This window comes from Hyla sarda, chromosome 4 (genome assembly GCF_029499605.1).
Source record: "Hyla sarda isolate aHylSar1 chromosome 4, aHylSar1.hap1, whole genome shotgun sequence".
Taxonomy (NCBI): domain Eukaryota; kingdom Metazoa; phylum Chordata; class Amphibia; order Anura; family Hylidae; genus Hyla; species Hyla sarda.
The window spans coordinates 94634020-94642562 of NC_079192.1; positions in this window are offsets into that span (position 1 = coordinate 94634020).

Below are 8543 nucleotides of genomic sequence, written 5' to 3' on the forward strand. Positions count from 1 at the left end.
CCTACGCTCCCTATTTCTCCCTATAATGTAGTGCAGGAATACCCTATAACAATCAGTCCCTAGCTGTGCACTCGCCCTAACAAGGGCAACCCACGTACCTCAGGAACCTGCATACTACACTACACAATCCCTATGTAAACACACAATAGGTAACAACAGATCAAAGTGCAAAGATAAGGTGCAGTCCACACTGTGGACTAATAACCTGTCTCCTACGTTGCGTTTCGCCCTGTGGCTCGTCAGGGAGACTCCTTAAGATACATCAGTCTTGGTTAACGAAAGTGGCAGTGGCGACTAACCTGAAAACCCGGCGGTCTTTTCTATCATCATGCTCCGCCCCACGTCCAGTTTCTACCCCCGTCATCACTACATCAGTATAGAGAGCCGGCACCTGCACATCAGAGGCAGGGGGAATTACCCAGGGCTGACGTCACGAGAGGCAGAGACGACAGTAACCTGCGCCGTCCCTCTGCAGCGGCATCATCAACAGATACTCCCCTGGATCCAGACCGCGCCTGCTCTCCACTGAACCCAGCTGGTGACGTGGGAGAGGAGGAGGAGATAGTTGTCAAGGGGACGATCAGCGAGTCCCGAGGAGAGACTTACATTCTGCAAGTCTCCCAATGTGAGCTCCGGACTTCACAGACTCAATCACAGAAGCAACACATTTCAAGTACTAGGCGGGGAGTTTTTCGCTCTGACAGATTGTCATTTAACTTCTGCATTGCTGTTTAGAACTAGGCTGATGTTGCAGGCTGAAACCAGTTGATAAATACGTCGCACATAAGCAAAAAAGTTACTAAAAAAAGGAATACATAAGCAAACATTGATAAATGTCCCCCAAGGTTTTCACACACTGTTGCTGGTATTTTGGCCCATTCCTCCATGCAGATCTCTTCTAAAGCAGTGATGTTTTGGGGCTGTCGCTGGGCAACACAGACTTTCAACTCCCTCCAAAAGGTTTTCTATGGGGTTGAGATCTGGAGACTGGCCACTCCAGGACCTTAAAATGCTTCTTATGAAGCCACTCCTTTGTTGCCCAGGCGGTGTGTTTGGGATCATTGTCATGCTGAAAGACCCAGCCACGTTTCATCTTCAATGCCCTTGCTGATGGATGGAGGTTTTTACTTAAAATCTCATGATACATGGCCCCATTCATACTTTTCTTTACAAGGATCAGTAGTCGTGGCCCCTTTGCTGAAAAACAGCACCAAAACATGATGTTTCCACCCCCATGCTTCACAGTAGGTATGGTGTTCTTTGGATGAAACTCCGCAATCTTTCTCCTCCAAACAAGACGAGTTGAGTTTTTACCAAAAAGTTCTTTGGTTTCATCTGACATTCTCCCAATCCTCTTCTGGATCATCCAAATGCTCTCTAGCAAACCTCAGATGGGCCTGGACATGTACTGGCTTAAGCAGGGTGGACACGTCTGGCACTGCATGATTAGAGTCCCTGGCAGCGTAGTTTGTTACTGATAGTAGCCTTTGTTACTTTGGTCCCGGCTCTCTGCAGGTCATTCACTAGGCCCCCCCCCGTGTGGTTCTGGGATTTTTGCTCACCGTTCTTGTGATCATTTTGACATCACAGGGTCAGATTTTGCGTGGAGCCCTAGATCAAGGGATATTATCAGTGGTCTTGTATGTCTTCCATTTTCTAATAATTGCTCCCACAATTGATTTCTTCACACCAAGCTGCTTGCCTATTGCAGATTCAGTCTTCCCACCCTGGTGCAGGTCTATAATTTTGTTTCTGGTGTCCTTAGACAGCTCTTTGGTCTTGGCCATAGTGGAGTTTGGAGTGTGACTGAGGTTGTGGACAGGTGTCTTTCATACTGATAAGCTCAAACAGGAGCTATTAATACAGGTAACACGAGGAGGACAGAGGAGACTCTTAAAGAAGTTACAGGCATGTGAGCCAGAAATCTTGCTTGTTTGTAGGTGAATAAATACTTATTTTCCCCCATAATTTGCAAATAAATTCTTTAAATGGGCACTGTCATGAAATAAAAAAATTGATATGTTGTAGTACTTAAGTACTACAACATATCTCTAATATAGTTTAATTTAAAAAAGTGATTTTAAACCAGTTTAAAATCACTTTTAAATTCGGCCACTAGGGGTCGCCCTCCTAGTGGCCGAATGCATTCGGCAGTGACGTCACTACAGAATTTCGTCTCATTTGAGCCTGGCAAATGAGTCGAAATTCTAGTCACTGCGGTGCTCGCTCCCGCCTGTCAATCAAACAGGCGAGAGCGAGCACAGTGAAATCCAGGGCTGCGCATTGGCTCCCTGGACTCTCACACTGGCCGCCTCCCTGCTGCATATTCTCCCTGCAGCAGGGAGGAACATGGCTCTTACCTCTGCTTACAGTCCCGGCTCCAGTGGGGATACGCCGCCTCCTCACTGCTCCTGTCATTGCCGGGGGGAGTTATATGGAGCAACAAGTGTATGCCCGGCTTCCTGTCATGCTCCTACACTCTGGTAACTCTCTCTATGGTTCTGGAGGACTTTCAATCCTCCAGAAACATAGAGACAGTTTCCAGAGTGTACGGGCATGACAGGAAGCCGGGCATACACTTGTTGCTTGCTACGGACCCCCGCTCATGGTCCGGCACAGGTGAGGGGGAGGGGGGCGATATTGGTCGGGGGCTGGGTGTCTTCCAACACAGGGTGCCTCCAGTTGTTTCCCCACTACAACTCCCAGCATGCCCTGACAGCAAATAGATGTCAGGGCATGCTGGGAGTTGTGGTGGTGAAACAGCTGGAGGCACCCTGTCCTGAGAACTATGGGCGGAACTCGGCCCCCTGCAGGCATCAGTGACGTGGTGCCTGCTGGGGAAGTCTGCCTGGTAGTGAGCACACTACCAGGCAGACAAAATGCCATTTTTAAGATAATAAAAAAAAAAAATAAAGGCAGGGAGGGGGTTAGGGATAGATGGGCAATAGGCAGGGACAGAAAAAAAAAAAAAAAGAGTATGGTGGGAGCTACCCTTTAAAAATCAGACAATGTGATTTTATGGATTTTTTTCTCTCATTATGTCTCTCATAGTTGAGGTATACCTATGATGAAAATTATAGGCCTCATCTTTTTAAGTGGGAGAACTTGCACAACTGGTGGCTAAATTCTTTTTTGCCCTACTGTAGCTTGTATTACCTTCCGTTGCTAATATGCTAAATTGTCTGCTTTCTGCAAAGGAGACCAGACCCAGCATCTTTGCCTCCTTACCCTCTTCTCCCAAATTTGAGTGCAAGGTGGGCAGGTACACAGTAGCAGAGGGGAAGGAGGCAGGGATGCTGGTTATGTTGGGTCCTGCCTTCATTGCGCAAAGTGGGCAATTAATATCAGCAATGGAGGCCAATACCTGGTATATCTCCATAACAGTGACAACAATCCAGGTAGCCCAATTCACCTGCACTATAACACAGTGTATTATGTTTAGTAGGAATGCACCGAAATTTCAGCCTCGCAAAATTACCCTTTCACCATTTGTGGCTGAGTGAATTTTCTGCCGATAATTTTGGTGGGCATGGCTTACCCTCTCCCCCGACCCTTGACATACATGTACGTCTTGGATTGGGTGAGGACATGACGCAGACCGCGGGTCGGGTCCGCATCATAACAGTGAGATGCCTGCTGCTATCAGCAACTGACATCTGCCTGTAATGACGGACATGGGAGATTGCTCCGATGTCAGTCATTTACCGTATTTTTCGCCGTATAAGACGCACTTTTTCTTCCCCAAAAGTGGGGGGGGGGGGGAAGGTTGGTGCATCTTATACGGCGAATACCTGTGGCCATCAATGGCCGGGACCCGCCGCTAATACAGGACATCACCGATCGCGGTGATGCCCTGTATTAACCCTTCAGACGTGGCGATCAAAGCTGACCGCCGCGTCTGAAGCAAAAATAACACTAACCCGGCTGCTCAGTCGGGCTGTTCGGGACCCCCGCGGTGAAGTCGCGGCCTCCTGAACAGCTTACAGGACACCGGGAGGGACCTTACCTGCCTCCTCGGTGTATTCTCCGTGACGTAATCCCCTGCGCTCTCCTTTGACGTCATCGCGCACACAGTCATTAAATAGGAGCGGCGTGCGTAGCGGCGTGCTGACGGCGACTGAGAGCGTGGATCCCGGGGAAGAAGAAGTCCAGAGCGTCGGGGACACGGCGACAGCGATGGAGCGACATGCAGGGCACCGGTGACGCGTCCAGAGCGGCGGGGACACGCGAGTACTACCTCCTATACCAGTGGTCTTCAACCTGCGGACCTCCAGATGTTGCAAAACTACAACTTCCAGCATGCCCGGACAGCCAACGGCTGTCCAGGCATGCTGGGAGTTGTAGTTTTGCAACATCTGGAGGTCCGCAGGTTGAAGACCACTGTTGGGTTCAGAATCTAAATTTTTTTGGATTTTGCACCTATAAATTGGGTGCGTCTTATACACCGGTGCTTCCTATATGGCGAAAAATACGGTAACTGGTTGCCACAGTGTATGGCGCGGGCTCCTGACTCGAGCGGGAGATCTAAGGCTCAACCAAATGATAGCAGAGCACACAGATCAATGGAGTTCTATTGATCTGTATGAGGAATCCAATGATTCCTCCTAAAAGTACCCTAAGGGGACTAATAAAGTGTAAAGAAAAAGAAAAAACCCACCAATCGCTTCCATAAAAGTTTAAAATCACACTCCTTTTCCCATTTTCCATATAAAAAAATATGAAAATAATAATAAAAAAACACTTGGTATCGCCATGTGTGTAATTGTCCAAACTATTAAATTATTTTGTTTATGAGCTTGCCAAGTGAAAATTTGAAAAAACAAAAAAATTGCTGATTTTGGTCACCACAGTCCAAAAAAGTAATAAAATATGTCAAACTATATTTAAAAAAAAAAAAAAAAAAAAAAAAAAAAAAAGGGGGCAGGGCAATGCATTTACAGCCAAGCACAGCCTAAATTTTTGGTTTCGGACCAAAATTTCCCTTGGTGCATCCCTAGTTATTTAGTGTGGGTGAACCAGCTATCAGGTTCCCTTTACATTTATAATTAAATAATCCATGCTTTTTTGTGTAGGCTGCACCAGATTTGTTGATAAAATTGTGCAGCATACATTTTTTTTTTCTTCAAAAGAGTAATTATCCTGGAAAAAAAAAAGAAGGGCTATGGCTTAAATTGCATACTTTTTTTTTTTTTTTTTTTTTTTTTTAAGTCTGCTACCAAAAAAAATAAATAAACCCTTAGTCTACGCCACCTCTAAGGTGGCATAGCTGAGCACAGCTTTAACTGCTAGATTTTCAAACAACCAGAGTCACTTAATCTTAGACTGTCTATTCTTAGTAGAACTAAGCAAGTTTTCAAATATGTCCCCATTATCATTATATCACATGCACAAATCTGACAACTAAAGACAGCTTTAGGCTGCGTTCACACGCTATTTGTTTTTGCGGATTTTCCGCTGCATATTTAAAAGTGGGCAAGCTCTTCTCAGCTGTCCGTAGCAGATTTTCCTCGGCGGAATTTACGCTGCAGAAAATCCGCCGCAGTCCCTACCGACTTCAATGGTGCTTGCGGCGGATTTTGCGCAGTGTAAATTCCTCTGTGGAAAATCTGCTGCGGACAGCCGAGAAGAGCCCGCCCCCTTTCAAATACGCAGTGGAAAACCCGCAAAAACTAATAACGTGTGAATGCACTCTTAGGTACGCTCACACACTGTGGAACTGCAGCAGACCAGTAGCAGAAAACATGCAGTGCGTAAATTATGCACCAAAACAAATCAATGTATTTAAAATCAGTTGCAGAAAATCTACAGCGTGTGAACACCCCTTTTGGCATATGAGAAAAATTGACCTAACAATGTCTGTTGCCCATAGTAACCAGGTCACCAATTTTCATTCTTAGATCCAGCAATTCTGTTTCAAGAGCGGGTATCTGCGGTTGCTATGGGCAACAATGTTTTGTTACCATAACTTTTTTTTTTTTTTTTTTTTAAAGGAAGACCCAGTATATTGGAATTTCTACAACAAACCAATCTCCGATCATAGATCTTGGCAGAAGCTTTACTTTCTGCTTGGTGCCCACTTGACAGGTTTGACCAATCGCTTGTTGGAAAAGCAGGGAAGAAATCAATACTTTGATTTCAGAGCAGCCATTTCTGAGAAACATGAGATGTCTCTAGGGCATGGTGCCAGTCCTACACATTTGCCCTTGTCGTCAGGCAGTAACATCACATTCTTTACACATATGAAACATTCAGTGGCTATTATGATAATAAAATTTATATATATATATTATATATATATATTCTCTCACAATAATAATAATAGAATAAAAATAACTTATATTAATAATTGAAAAAACACAGTATACAAGCCATTCAGAAGATAAAAACTTTTATTTTACAATCTTATAAAGCAGCTTACTGAAGCATGATGCTGATCAGTCTTTCTTTATATAAACATAGCAACAGATAACTCTTATTTTCTGCAGGAAAAAAAGAAAAAAAAAAAAAAAAAAAAGTGTATAAAATTATCATGGGCACATTGTGCTTAAAATGCAAAGTCTATACAGCATTCGGAAGGACCACCTCACCACAAGGGATCCAGTAAACAAAGTATTGCATATATATATATATGTGTGTACAACGTGCTTTTATATATGCGCACTCACACACACTCACAAAACACATGGCATATACCCACATGTCAAAGGTCAGAAAGTAACAAGAAACACAAGAAAGTTTGAAACCGCCCAAAATATAAGGAAGAAGAATCCAGTTTTGCCCACTGTGTCCCTCCCTACCCTGCTTGGTAATTGAGATGCATAGTGACTGGTAGCATGTTCCGCCATAGCACAAAATAATCACCTAGGGCAGGGTGTCTCCAGCTGCTGCAAAACCAACTCCCAGCATGTCAGTTCATGCTGGGAGTTGTAGTTTTGCAACAGATGAAGACTCCCTGGTTAAGAAACATTGTCCTAGGGCATAGATTTAGAACAAAGCCAGAGTAACCAGCATTCATATTGCACCAAATTCACAATTAGGTTTTCCGGAAAATAAGTATATTACAGTACTGTAATTCCAAAAATAAAAAAAGTGGAGAGAGATGTCATAGGTTCCAATTTACTAAAAATAATAGTTTTTCATATAGACAACTGGCAAATGTCTACTTGGTAACAGCAGATGCTCACATGCAGTGGTGTGGCTGTGTGGCCAAAAATGTATCATAATACAGAGCCGGGCAAGAAAATTCTAGTGACTTACAGGGAGCCTGTCGCTTTGAAAATGCAGTCAAAACTGCACTCACCAGGTTAACAAGCAAAACCGAGTTAGGCAGATTAAGGGGTTGTCCAGCCAAGGAAAACGTGTGTATAACGACAAAAAGTTTAACAAAACAACTTGCTAATATAATGTTATTCGCCATAGATCTTCCATGTAGCTGAGATATCTGGCTTGTACTGTGACTTCCCATCACACTGTCTGAAAGCACAGCTTCCATCCCTGCTTCATCTTTCTCTCCTGTCTGCTGAGGACCAGACCATTGATGTGAAGAGGGGAAGCTCATATTACTGCTCATTAGCTTTTCAGGCCATGTTCACAAGGCATAAAATGTGCTTGGAAAAGAGCAGGAGGGCCACAGTTTGGACATCACTGCTCTAAAGATAAGACAGCAGTGAGCCTGTTCTGACATATAAATAAATAAATGAATTCTAATGAGCAGTAATACATTATATTTGTAAGATGTTTTATTAGACTTTTTGACACCATATAAAGGTTGTTTTTCCTTTACTGATATTTTATATTAATGTAATATATTTTGAGGGCGATTCTGTAGAACTAGAATCTGCTTAATCTGTGCTTAGTCCAGTGGCCGGGCCAAATCAGTGTGTGCGTTCTATTTGTAAGCATTCTTATGCCGGCAAGCAGTGATAAGGCCACCTATTTGACTCCCAAGTCCAGGATGAGCATTGATTTAAGAGGAAACCTATCATTGGAGTGGTCCACAGGGGCTTCCCCTCTTTCCACCAGACTTGATTGATAGAACTCTCCATACACCCAATCAAGGCTGGTGGGGCAGATAGACACCACTGGGGCCGTCGCAATGACATGTGGTTCAGGCAGCACCTTTCATCAAAACAACTTTTGATATATTATAGCTTAATGTATGCAGAATAACTTTACAATTGCATGTTATTAAAAAAAAATGCTTCTTTCTATTTCATTTTCCACTTTGAAAAAATGACCACTAGAGGTCTCCCTAGGATTCATGCTGGAGTCCGAAATCTCAGACTGCAGCTGGGACACAGACAAGCTCAGCACTGCTCAGGAGCCAGCACTGTGTTCATAGCATAGCAGGGCATACTCCTGACTCTGCTTTACTGCATGCCCTCATTAATTTTATTATCTGAGCTCCAAACTTTCTTCTCTCTGCACACGCTGTTGTAAACAGAGCGAAGATTCAGAGCTGCCAGCTGAGCTGGTCTGTGTCTCGGCTGCAGTTTGAGATGCAGGAATCCAGCATGAGTCTGAAATCTATAAATAAATAAATA